Below are 14,279 nucleotides of genomic sequence, written 5' to 3'. Positions count from 1 at the left end.
TTTTCTTGGATTTTTTTTGATTATTATTTTAAACGTTTTTTGTAACCATTTAATAGTCCCACAAAGAAACTATGATACTATTTCTGTAGTGCATTGTATTTTGATATCCTAGAATACTATAATAAATATATATGAAGTCATGTATAGCATATATAATGTCAATCACATAAAAATAAAGCAGATTCTTATCTCTGTCCGTTTTGAATACAGTTCAAGCCAATACCAAATAAAATGTATGAAGTGATTTCACTCGTATGTAATAGTTTAAGGGGTTATCCGACCCCTGAAATGCCCTCCATTTGCCCGGGTGACGAGGTTCTTGGCTTATGTTCTGTAATTCCCGGACTGGGGGGTACACACTGGCCAAACCAGTTTGAATTGTGGAAGGGTGCACTGGCAATATTCCCTTTCACAGCGGCAAAGACTCTATCAGCTTTAAATGTGCACAGCATCTTGCAGACTGACACCAATGCATGGCCATGCACATTCTGGACCTTCTAACCTTCCTTCTGGAGAACTTTGGATAAAGCGCCTTTTCCAGCTGTAGATATCTCAGAAATGATGGTTCTGTGGGACTCAGGCCTAGTGCTTAGGAGCAAACACATGTAGGTCCTCAATCTTCCTCGATTAGCATTAGACTCTCCATTGACACTGACACAGGTCCATCTCCTAGCAACCTAAAGGGGCTGAGTCAGGTTTTTAACCCTGACATATCCATATAATACTATTGAGTAGGCAAATACAAAAAAACAGAACATTTCAAAAAAACAAAAAAACAGTATAACAATCAACACTGTTTTGGGGTACTGCGCAAACCAACAGATTTTAAAGCACAAGCCCATAGCTAATGTCAGGAACAGTTGTAACATCTATGTTCTTACCTTGCCTATAATATTTGTGAGTGAATTATGAAGACTTTGACCCTTTTTACTTAAATTATTATGGGGTTTAGGTTGTAGAGACTTACCGCACTGAGTTTTTAGATGATCTTATATATATATTCATAAAGAATGCTGAGCTGTTGTGGAGAAGTGCATCTGAGCATGATTCAATATGTGAAGTGTTTAGTCACATTGTCTCTCACTTGGATAGAGTATGTGTTTTTCAACAGGTACAACACTGTGCAGAGGTCTATTTAGAAAGTCCCCAAAACCGGCTAAGCCCTTTAAAGTGAAAGCTTAGTACTCAATGACAAATATTTGTAATGCCCTTTTTTCACAGGGACTCAAAGCACAGGCGTCTCCCTGGGAAGTCAGCCATATAGGCACTCAACACCAACACACACTAGGGTCAATTTCAATTTTGTAAGGAGCTAATTTGCCTTTGCTTCAAGGCACCACTGCTAAAAAACGGAGCCCCCGTGCTGCCCACTCAGTGTCAAGTTTTAAACGTATCCCCTGATCGTTGGGTGCCTGATCACTGAGGTTCTGACCACTGAGACGATCACTAGAATGAGTGGTGAATGGAGTGATGGTCGAGCATGCGCACTGACTTTCCATTCATCTCTATAGGACTGCTAAAAGGAACCCGAGTGCATCATTTGACTATCTCTGGCAGACCCATAGACATGAATGGAGTAGCATTTGAGCATGCATGCTGCCACTCCATTTTTCTCTGCTGGACTGCCAAGGGAAACCTGAGCGCAGTGCTCGGCAATCTGAAAATGCCACAATGCACTGCAATGTTTTTGTAGTCACTGAGAAGAATTGTGAATTTTCTTTGCATGAGAAGAAAACATCAATTGAAGATAAAGTATTGTCAAAGTTATGTTACATTCAATGTTGATCATAATTGAGATGTATTGTTTATGATGTAAATCGTAAGTCTTTTGTTTTGTAAATGCAGACTTTAGACCACATTTTATTGTACTTAAATTTCAACAACCTGTTAAATCACCTCTGGGCAAACTTTAGCCCGTATGCTGACACCTCCACTTCCAGGTGGACTGACCTGCCAACTCTCCAATGCAATTTATGAGCACTGGCAATCAAATATAAGCAACAGGACATTAGCAAACTCATGTATTACTAGTGGAATGCATGATTTGCTTGAACACACTGCCACATATGATTTACAATTATACTTACAAGGAATCGTATTGGTGGCACAGCGGCTTGAGAAGACAGGGCTATCTCGTCTAGTCAATCAAAGGGGAGGGGAGTGTATTGAGCAATGATGGGTCTAGCAATAGTGGTGCTCCAAGAGCTACGCCCGCCCCTCGGTGCTCCAACTGGCTAATTGGCATAAAAATAAAAGTACAAATTTCTCAGCAGCCGTTTAAGATACAAACAAAATAAATATATTGCTTTTCTCAGCATGGTCAACTGTAATAGGCAATATGCCTAGTTTAATAGGTTAATCATGCTGATAGAGGCTCTTTGAGGATTTTCAAATCACAGAAAAGTATGAATTTTATATTGATTATTTATTAGAATTTGTAGATTGCTGCTGCCATAGTGGTCACATGTGCCCCCCAAGTGGCATGTCAATGTATCACATGCTGCTGGGGGACATGATATCACTGTGGTCACTCACTGGCTGCAGCAGCACATGTAATCACTAGCCATTCTGGACGTTGACAAGCGGTGACTGGAGAGCAGCAAACACAGGGATGGACTGAAGGAGCAGGAACAGGAACTGAGTGACAGGGTGTAGATAAATACGCTTCTCTCCGGAGGTCTGGTGGGATGAAAAACGGGGGTGAACAGCGAAAAGGAAAAGGTGGAAAACCCCTTTAAATCTCAGTATGTCATTGTTAAATTTCAATGTGGCATTGCTAGGTTAAAAAATTAGGGCCTGGGCCCCCGATGTTTTGTCCCAGGCCCCGAATGTCCTGCCTGCCAGATAGTCACAACTGTATTGCTGTCTTCAGGACGGCACTAAAATTTAATCTAATGCACTGGAAGAGCTGAAGGACCTGTGATGACATCACAGGTCATGTGACCAGTAAAACAGGCAGTGGTTTGAAAGCCCTGCGATGATGTCCCCATCATGTGACTAGTGCAGGAGAGGATGGCAGTGAAGAGGATTCTTGGAGGAAGAAGCTGTGGTGAGGTCTGCTACATGAGGAGAGGTAAGTGAAGGGAGAGGCAGAGCAATTCTGGGAGTTGGGGTTATAGTTGAGCGGACACCTGGATGTTCGGGTTCGACGGGTTCGGCCGAACTTCGGAAAAAAGTTTTGAGCACTAAAATGGCTGTAAAAATGTCATGGAAATGGCTAGCGGGCTGCAAATGTCGTCAAAATGTGGTTAAGAGCATGGCAAGTGCTCTGTAAACAAATGTGGATAGGGAAATGACTTAAAATAACATAAAATACGTAAAAATAAAAAATAATAATCTTGATCTAGGAGGACCAGGTCCATATGGAGTAGGAGGTTGAGGAGGCGGTGGATGTGGCGGTGTAGGTGGAAGTGGCGGTGGAGGAGGAGGTAGCCTACACTGATTTTTGGTTTAAAATTTATTAGTATTTTTTTAAATTAGGGTACACCCCAAAACATTGGGAAATATAACCCTCCAGTCGTGCTAAACACACGTTCAGACAATACACCGGCTGCAGGGCAGGCCAGCACCTCCAAGGCGTAAAGGGCAAGCTCAGGCCATGTGCCCAATTTGGAGACCCAGAAGTTGCAGGGGCTGACCCCTGTCAGTTAGTTCATGTAGGGGTGTGCATACTTACTGCCCCACCATGTCACACGTCCCGTGATGTTCACGATCAAATTTGATATCTGCTCTATCAACTTTCGATGTTCTTTTATCTGCCTGCCATGGTGATCACGGGTGGAAGGGAAATCAGGGTTCCAGGCCGGAGAGGGAGCGTGAGAAAAAGAGACCAAATTTAAGGGAGATAAATTTATAAAAAAAATTTGAGATCGAGCAGAAATGTGGGAAAAGCTATTGAGGCGCAAATGTGGGACAAATTACAGAAGCCCAAATGTGGGCCAAAAGAGTCAAGCGTAATTGTGGGAAAAGCTATTGAGGCGCAAATAATGTCCAAAAGAGTATAGCAGAAATGTGGGACAAAGTATTGAAGCTTAAATATGGTACAACTTGTTTAAGTTTAAGCATTGAATCAAAGGAGGTGGCGCGCATCAATTAAAAAAGCATTTCAGAAATTGTATTCCCTGTCACCTATGCAGAGCAGGGGTTTATTCACGTCTAAAATTGTATAATGTCAACCCAAGAATGTAACAGAAAAATTACAGAAATTAATTAACCTGTCTACTTGGTAGAGCAGGGGTCTATGACAAAAAACTATTGTTTATTGTCACCCGGAAATGTAAAATAATTTTTTTTTCAATTTATTAAGCTGTCAACTAGGTAGAGGAGGGGTATATTACACCCAAAAATTGGTGAATTTTACCATAAAATGTAACTGACAAATGTGTTTTTGTTTTTTTACTGGTCTAATAGGTATAGCAGTGGTGCATCACACCAAAAAATTGCTGAATTTCACCAGAAAATGTAGCTGACAATTTATTTTTTGTTAACCGGCCTACTAGGTATAGAAGTGGTACTATACACCCAAAAATTGGTTAATTTCACCAGAAAATGTTAATGACAATTTTTTTTATTTTTTATTAACCGGCCTACTAGATATAGCAGTGGTACTATACACCCAAAAATTGTTTCATTTCACCCGAAAATGTTAATGACAATTTTTTTTTTTTTTTAACCGGCCTACTAGGTATAGCAGTGGTACTATACACCCAAAAATTGGTGAATTTCACCAGAAAATGTAAATGACAATTTTTATTTATTTTTTAACCGGCCTACTAGGTATAGCAGTGGTACTATACACCCAAAAATTGGTTAATTTCACCAGAAAATGTTAATGACAATTTATTTTATTTTTTTAACCGGCCTACTAGGTATAGCAGTGGTTTTATACACCCAAAAATTGGTTAATTTCACCAGAAAATGTTAATGACAATTTATTTTATTTTTTTAACCGGCCTACTAGATATAGCAGTGGTACTATACATCCAAAAATTTGTTCATTTCACCAGAAAATGTAACAGATAATTTTTTACATTTATTTTACCGGTTTAATAGGTATAGCAGTGGTACTATACAACCAAAAATTGGCGAACTTCGCTGCTGGATCCCCGAAACAAGGACAACGTACCGTCCTTAATTCCCTCATTGGAGCGTGACCGTAAGATGCGCGAGTACAAGCACACGCTGGTAGACCCACTGCTGGTGGTATTCCCACCTGACAGCGGGGGCACAGTGGAAGCACAAGGCGAAGGCAGAGGACGAGGAAGAGGTCGCCAACGCAGCTGGGGCACCGCCAGCATCTCAGAAGGCAGGGTTAGCATGGCCGAAATGTGGAAAAGCTTTGTCAGCACGCCACAACAACCAGCACCACCAGCTGATATGGAACGTCTTCTGGTGAAATGCTAATGACAATTGATTTATTTTTTTAACCGGCCTACTAGGTATAGCAGTGGTACTAAACACCCAAAAATTGGTTAATTTCACCAGAAAATGTTAATGACAATTTTTTTAATTTTTTTTTAACAGGCCTACTAGATATAGCAGTGGTACTATACACCCAAAAATTGGTTCATTTCACCAGAAAATGTAACAGATAATTTTTTTTAATTTATTTTACCGGTTTAATAGGTATAGCAGTGGTACTATACAACCAAAAATTGGTGAACTTCACCCGAAAATGTTAATGACAATTTTTTTTTTTTAACCGGCCTACTAGGTATAGCAGTGGTACTATACACCCAAAAATTGTGAATTTCACCCGAAAATGTAAATGACAAATAAGTGAAATTTTTTTAAATTAACGTACACTACAAAAGAGTGTGAAATATCCAAAATACAAACATGAGCAATTGCGCTGCAGTCTAACAATGGCTGGTTAGTGCCGGTATACATGTCTATTCTGGACAAGGTACGGACAAGTGCTGAGGGATCCATGCCTGGTTCATTTTAATGAACGTGAGCTTGTCCACATTGGCTGTGGACAGGCGGCTGCGCTTGTCTGTGATGACGCCCCATGCCATGCTAAACACACGTTCAGATAATACACTGGCTGCAGGGCAGGCCAGCACCTCCAAGGCGTAAAGGGCAAGCTCAGGCCATGTGCCCAATTTGGAGACCCAGAAGTTGAAGGGGGCAGACCCGTCATTCAGTACCTGTAGGCGTGTGCACACATACTGCTTCACCATGTTGGTGAAATGCTGCCTCCTGCTAAGACGTTCCATATCAGCTGGTGGTGCTTGTTGTTGTGGCGTGCTGACAAAGCTTTTCCACATTTCGGCCATGCTAACCCTGCCTTCTGAGGTGCTGGCGGTGCCCCAGCTGCGTTGGCGACCTCTTCCTCGTCCTCTGCCTTCGCCTTGTGCTTCCACTGTGCCCCCGCTGTCAGGTGGGAATGCCACCAGCAGTGGGTCTACCAGCGTGTGCTTGTACTCGCGCATCTTACGATCACGCTCCAATGAGGGAATTAAGGACGGTACGTTGTCCTTGTTTCGGGGATCCAGCAGCGTGGCCACCCAGTAATCGGCACAAATTAGAATGTGGGCAACTCGGCGGTCGTTGCGGAGACACTGCAGCATGTAATCGCTCATGCTTGCCAGGCTGCCCAGAGGCAACGAAAAGCTGTCCTCTGTGGGAGGTGTATCGTCTGTGTCCTCTGTATCCCCCCATCCACGCACCAGTGATGGCCATGAGCTGGTCTGGGTGCCACCCTGCTGTGAACATGGTTACTCCTCCTTCATCTCCTCCTCCTCATCCTCCACCTCGTCATCCTCCATAACTGTGCCCTGGCTGGACAATTGTGTACCTTGGGTTTGTGGGTGCACCCTCGGAGCCACTTGGGAATGACTGGCCGGAAACCCTACGAAATGATCCCTCTTCCTCCTCCTCCTCCTGTGCCACATCCTCTTCCATCATCGCCAGGAGCATTTTTTCAAGGAGGCATAGAAGTGGGATAGTAACGCTGAGAACGGCGTTATCGGCACTGGCCATGTTGGTGGAGTACTCGAAACAGCGCAACAAGGAACACAGGTTTCACATGGAGGCCCAGTCATTGGTGGTGAAGTGGTGCTGTTCCGCCGAGCGACTCACCCGTGCGTGCTGCAGCTGAAACTCCACTATCACCTGCTGCTGCTCGCACAGTCTGGCCAGCATGTGCAAGGTGGAGTTCCACCTTGTGGGCACGTCGCATATGAGGCGGTGAGCGGGAAGGCCGAAGTTACGCTGCAGCGCTGACAGGCGAGCAGCAGAAGGGTGAGAACGCCGAAAGCGCGCACAGACGGCCCGCAGCTTTATGCAGCAGCTCTGACATATCGGGGGCATTTTTAAGGAATCTCTGCACCACCAAATTCAGCACATGCCAGGCAAGGGATGTGCGTCAAACCGGCTAGTCCCAGAGCTGCTACTGGATTTCGCCCATTATCGCACACCACCAGGCCGGGCTTGAGGCTGATGGGCACAAACCCGTCATCGGTCTGTTGTTCAAGGCCCGTCCACAGCTCCTGCGCAGTGTGGGGTTTGTCCCCCAAACAGATAAGTTTTAAAACTGCCTGCAGTCGTTTACCCCTGGCTGTGCTGAAGTTGGTGGTGAAGGTGTTACGCTGACCGGATGAGAAGCTGGTAGAGGATGAGGAAGCAGAGTAGGAGGACGAAGCAACAGGAGGCAAACTAAAGTGCCCTGCAATCCTCGGTGGTGGAAGGACAAGCGCCAAACTGCCATCCGCCTCAGGCCCAGCCACTACATTTACCCAGTGTGCTGTTATGGAGATATAGCGGCCCTGACCGTGCTTACTGGTCCACGTATCCGTAGTCAGGTGCACCTTGCCACAGATGGCATTGCGCAGTGCACACCTGATTTTGTCCCCTACTTCGTTGTGTGGGGAAGGGATGGCTCGCCTTAAAAAGTAGTGGCGGCTGGGCACGACATACTGTGGGACAGCCACCGCCATAAGGCCTTTAAAACTATCCGTCTCCACCAGACGGAATGACAGCATTTCAAAGGTCAGTCATTTAGAAATGCTGGCATTCAGGGCTAGGGATCGCGAGTGGGTAGGGGGGTACTTACTCTTCCTCTCCAGCGTTTGGGAGATGGAGAGCTGAACGCTTCCATCGGACATTGTGGAAATGCTTAATGACCCAGGTGTTGGTGTTGCTGGCAGATCCTCTGTTTGCGGGGTGGCACGTGGCACTGTCACTCCAGAGGTGGATGAAGAGGCCGAGACTGCAGCAGAAGAGGAAGCAGGAGGAGCCAGAGACCTTTCTTGGTTTTTGAGGTGTCTACTCCACTGCAGCTTGTGCTTTGCACTTAAATGCCTGGTCATGCAGGTTGTGCTCAGGTTGAGAACGTTTATGCCTCGCTTCAGGCTCTGATTGCACAGCGTGCAAACCACTCGTGTCTTGTCGCCAGCACATTGTCTGAAGAACTGCCACACCAGGGAACTCCTTGGAGCTGGCTTTGGTGTGCTCGGTCCCTTGCTGCGGTGGGCAGTAGGAGGCGTACTGTCTAGAGGACAGCCGCTCCGCTTTTGCACCCTGCTCCCTCTTCTGCTGTGCTGGTGGCTCTGTGCAACCACCGCCTCTTCCTCCGAACTACATAGGTCACTCGCATGACCTTGATTCCATGTGAGGTCGATGACCTCATCGTCCTCCACATCATCTTCCACCCAGTCTTCACCCCTGCCTTCCTTGTCGGTCTGCACACTTTCGAAAGCCCCAGCAGTTGGCACCTGTGTTTTGTCATCATCCGAGACATGCTGCGATGGTCCTCCCATGTACTCATCTTGAAAGATAAATAGTTGGGCATCGGTGCACTCAATCTCTTCCACTTCTGGGGCACGGCTAGGTGGATGGCCCTGGGAAACCCTGCTAACAGAGTCATCAAAAATCAGAAGAGACTGCTGCATGACTTGGGGCTCAGACTGCTTGGCTGATTTGCAAGGGGGTGAGGTGAAAGACTGATGGACATCGGCTGCAGGTGCCAACTGTGGTCTTTCAGCAGGAGACTGGGTGGGAGACAATGTGAAGGAACTGGATCCACTGTCAGCAACGCAATCTACTATCGCCTGTACTTTTTCAGGCCTCACCATTTGTAGAGCAGCATTAGGCCCGACCAAATACCGCTGCAGGTTTTGGCGCCTACTCGCCCCTGAGGAAGGGGTTTCACTTGTGTATGTAGCTGGCAAAGATCGACCACGTCCTCTCCCTGCAAAAGGAGCTCCATCAGCAGCAGCACGACCTGGGCCACGTCCCTTATTTGACGCTCTCCTCATATTTTCTAAATTTAGGATCTTGCCCTAAATGGTTGTTTAATTAATAGTAGAATAGAACGACAGTATGTAAAGGGTGTATCTCACAAGGCCTGAACCAGACTAGGCCTCAATTAAAGATTTTTTTGCCCAAAAAGGCTGTATTTCAAATGCCTGAATCAAACCCCTGTATGTAGAGGGGGTATCTCACAGGGCCTGAACCAGTGTAGGCCTGAATTAAATATTTCTTTGCTCAAAATGGCTGTATTTCAAATGCCTGAATCTAACCCCTGTATGTAGAGGGTGTATCTCAGAAGGCCTGAACCAGTGTAGGCCTGAATTAAATATTTCTTTGCCCAAAATGGCTGTATTTCAAATGCCTGAATCAATCACGTGTATGTAGAAGGAGTATCTCACAGGGCATGAACCAGTGTAGGCCTAAATTAAATATTTCTTTGCACAAAATAGATGTATTTCAAATGGCTGTATTTCAAATGCCTGAATCAAACCCCTGTATGTAAAGGGGGTATCTCACAGGGCCTGAACCAGTGTAGGCCTAAATTAAATATTTCTTTGCACAAAATGGATGTATTTCAAATGGCTGTATTTCAAATGCCTGAATCAAACCCCTGTATGTAGAGGGAGTATCTCACAGGGCCTGAACCAGTGTAGGCTTAAATTAGATATTTCTTTGCCCAAAATGGCTGTATTTCAAATGGCTGTATTTCAAATGCCTGAATCAAACCCCGGTATGTAGAGGGAGTATCTCACAGGGCATGAACCAGTGTAGGCCTAAATTAAATATTTATTTGCACAAAATGGATGTATTTCAAATGCCTGAATCAAACTCCTGTATGTAGAGGGTGTATCTCACACGGCCTGAACCAGTGTAGGCCTGAATTAAATATTTCTGTGCCCAAAATAGCTGTATTTCAAATGGCTGTATTTTAAATGCCTAAATCAAACCCCTGTATTGTAGGAGAGTACCTGGGGTGGTGGTAGACGGGAGGTACGTGCCACTGGGGGTCCTGGCCCCGGTGGAGTAAAAGCCGGAAAAGTGCATTTTGTTAACACAGCGGATCTGGGCCGGCTCTTACTGGGAGCAGGCAGATATGCAGGGAAGGGGTGACAGTGGTATATGGGGTGGCTCAGCACCCAGGGGCCGAGTCGGTGTTTCCCCATCTGGCTTTTAACCAGGACCTGCTGTACAGGGTGGACAAAGTGCAGCAGGAGGTAGTGGAGCAGCTGGTGGTATCCCAGCCATACCGCCGTGTGGTACTGGACTTGGCCCACTCCCACGTGCTGGGAGGACATTTGGGCGTAAAAAAAAAAAAAGAGCGGATTCTGCAACGGTTCTATTGGCCCGGGGTTTATGAGGAGGTCAAAAGGTTTTGCCAATCCTGTCCAGTGTGTCAGATGACAAGCCCCCAGCCCCACTATCGCAGTCCCCTAGTACCCATGCCCATCATTGAGCTCCCCTTCGAAAGAATAGGGATGGATCTGGTAGGCCCCATAAACAAGTCGGCCAGAGGGCACCAGCATATCTTGGTGGTCCTAGACTATGCCACCAGATATCCTGAAGTGATCCCACTACGTCATACTTCAGCTAAGCTCGTTGCTAAAGAACTCATGGGTATGTTCGCAAGGGTGGGGATTCCAAAAGAGATCCTGACCGACCAGCGGACCCCCTTCATGTCTAAGGTGACGAGGGAGCTCTGCAAGCTTTTAGGGGTTAAACGGTTACACACGTCCGTATACCATCCTCAAACCGACAGACTAGTGGAGCGCTTTAACAAAACCCTAAAAACTATGCTCAAAAGAACCGTAGCCAAAGACGGAAAGAATTGGGACTTGTTTCTGCCGTACATATTGTTTGCAGTGCAAGAAGTGCCCCAGGCATCTATGGGATTCTCGCCCTTCGAGCTATTATACGGTCGACGTCCAAGAGGGTTGCTGGACATCGCTAAAAAGGCATGGGAGCAACAGCCCACCCCACACAAGAGTATTATAGAGCATATAGAAAAGATGCAGGACCATATAGAGACAGTCCTACCAATCGTCCGGGAACCCATGGAGGCCGCCCAACTGGCACAGAGCCGGGTATACAACCGGAGTGCCCAGGTCCGGACATTTAACCTCCGCGGTAAAGATAGCGGGTGGTCTGTCGACCAAACAAGCTCAGGAAGCCAAAGAGTTGGTGAGTCGAAATAGGGACGTGTTCTCTGAGCTTCCTGGTCGAACTTCAGCAGTCCGACATGACATCGTCACCGAGCCCCACGTCAGAGTACGGTTAAAGCCATATTGTGTACCGGAGGCCGGGCTACAGGCCATTTCAGAAGAAGTAAGGTACATGTTGAGGTTAGCGGTCATTGAGGAGTCAAAGAGCGAGTGGGCCAGCTCCATAGTCCTCATCCCAAAACCTGACTGCAATGACTTTAGAAAGCTCAACAAAGTGTCGAAATGCGATGCCTACCCCATGCCCCGGGTAGACAAGCTCATAGAACGTCTAGGGATAGCTCACTATTTCTCGGTCCTCAACCTCACAAAAGGATATTGGCAGGTGCCTCTCACGGAGGCGGCAAAGGAGAAGACGGCCTTTGTCACCCCCGAGGGGTTATTTCGGTACCAAGTTTTGCCCTTTGGCCTACATGGCTCTCCAGCCACCTTCCAGCGATTGATGGACGTCATCCTACGGCCCCATCGTCCATATGCTTTGGGATATCTGGATGACATCATCGTGTTTAGCCAGGACTGGGAGAGTCACCTGCCCAAGGTACAGGCCGTAGTCGATTCACTTAGAAAAGCCGGACTGACGGCCAACCCAAAAAAGTGTTCGATCGGGTTCGAGGAGGTACCGGTACCTGGGATACGTGATTGGGTGGGGAGTTGTCAAACCCCAGGTAGACAAAGTTGAAGCGATCAAGAGCTGGCCCAGACCTCTTACCACCAAGCAAGTACGTTCGTTCCTAGGGATGATAGGATATTACATGTGCTTTATCCCCAACTTTGCCACAGTAGCGGCCCCGTTGACAAGACATTTAAAGGGGAGGAAGACGGTGATGGTCCGCTGGGATGAGCAGGCGGAAGAGGCGTTCACACAGGAATTTGTCGTTCAGATGGACGCCTCTGGAGTGGGGCTAAAGGCAGTACTCTCTCAGAAAATCAGTGGGGAGGAACACCCCGTTGTCTTCCTGAGTTGCAAACTCACCCCAGCGGAAACCAGGTACAGCGTGGTAGAGAGAGAATGCCTGGCCATTAAGTGGGCCCTCGAGTCCCTTAGGTACTATCTGTTAGGGAGAAGGTTTTGTCTGGTGACCGACCATTTCCCTCTCCAGTGGATGAGCCGGGCCAAGGAGGGGAGTGCCTGGGTCACCAGATGGTTCTTGTCCCTCCAGAATTTAAAGTTCAGTGTAGAACACAGGGCAGGCCGCTTACAGGGGAATGCCGATGCCCTGTCCCGGGTACACTGTTGTACATGTGTCCAACCTCTCAGGATTGAACAGGGTGGGCAACCCTTCAGGGACGAACAAAGGGGGGGGATATGTAGGAGAGTACCTGGGGCGGTGGTAGACGGGAGGTACATGCCACCGGGGGTCCTGGCCCCGGTGGAGTAAGAGCCGGAAAAGTGCATTTTGCAGCGGTTATGCTGTTAACACAACGGATCCGGGCCGGCCCTTACTGGGAGCAGGCAGATATGCGGGCAGGTGCCTGTCTCCCCACGGTCCAGGCCAGGTTTTGCAGGGAAGGGTTAAAACCCGACCAGCAACAAGGGTGTGGTGCGCAATGTGGAGCTTCTGTGTTCTCTGGCTGTGAGAGTGAGAAGTAGAGGTGAGCTGGGCTGTGTGGTGAGGCCTGTAAAGGAGTGTGACGGAAAAAGGCCTCAAGTAGCCTGCAGCAGGGGCTTGCTGTGTTTGAACCAGGGCTGGGACAAGGCCATTTGGTGCCCAGGGCGAAGATGGCAAACTGCGCCCCCCCCCCCCCCCCCGTTTTTAAGAAAAAAATTAGTTTGTTATTTGTATTACATCATTTTCTCACTTTTTACAGTCTGTGTGTGAGTAGCAGCTAGTGAAGGCAGGCTCCTCGTGGCTTGTTCTTCACGCGCCGACACAGCTCCCTGTAGGCTGCGCGAGTCCTCCCTCTCTCACCTCACACCTCGCCTCCGGCGTGAGCCGCGTGACGTCACACGGCGCACGCCGGTGGTATCAACCAAATGAATCCTCCATGGGGGGGGGGGGGCGAGGAAACGCAGAGGAGGAAAGGGAGCCCGAGCCAGGAGCGCAGTCGGCACAAAATTCATAGGGGGAGAGAAGGAGCAGCGCTGACATGGCTGGTGTGGACGGTGTAGGCGGGTGCAGGAGCGCACTCAGCACAGCAAGCACAGCAAGTGGCGCTTGGCTAATGTGGTACAGTGAAGCTGTACACTGCTGGCACTTCACCTGCGCCCCCCTCCTGTCCGCAAATGGTAGCACCCAGGGCACCCGCTCCTTCGGCCCCTGCCTTGTACCGGCCCTGGTTTGAACTATTATTTTGCTGTTGTGTGTGACCACCCTCCCTATGAACTGCACCGTCTTTCACTTGTATGCACCGTGTGAATAAACAAAGCATCGGGTTTTACACCAAACCGGTCTGTGTTGCCTCTATACTGCACTCGCTACCACTGCCTACCAGAGCGGATCCCCACAGTATGTAGAGGGAGTATCTCACAGGGCATGAACCAGTGTAGGCCTGAAGTAAATATTTCTTTGCCCAAAATAGCTGTATTTCAAATGCCTGAATCAAAGACCTGTATGTAGAGGGGGTATCTTACAGGGCCTGAACCAGTGTAGGCCTAAATTAAATATTTCTTTGCCCAAAATGGCTGTATTTCAAATGGCTGTATTTCAAATGGCTGAATCAAACCCCTGTATGTAGAGGGGTATCTCACAGGGCCTGAACCAGTGTAGGCCTAAATTAAATATTTCTTTGCCCAAAATGGCTGTATTTCAAATGACTGTATTTCAAATGCCTGAATCAAACCCCTGTATGTAGAGGGGGTCTCTCACA

Source organism: Bufo bufo, chromosome 3 (genome assembly GCF_905171765.1).
Source record: "Bufo bufo chromosome 3, aBufBuf1.1, whole genome shotgun sequence".
Classification (NCBI taxonomy): domain Eukaryota; kingdom Metazoa; phylum Chordata; class Amphibia; order Anura; family Bufonidae; genus Bufo; species Bufo bufo.
The sequence above is the reverse complement of the archived record's forward strand: the minus strand, read 5'-3'. Positions refer to the sequence as shown.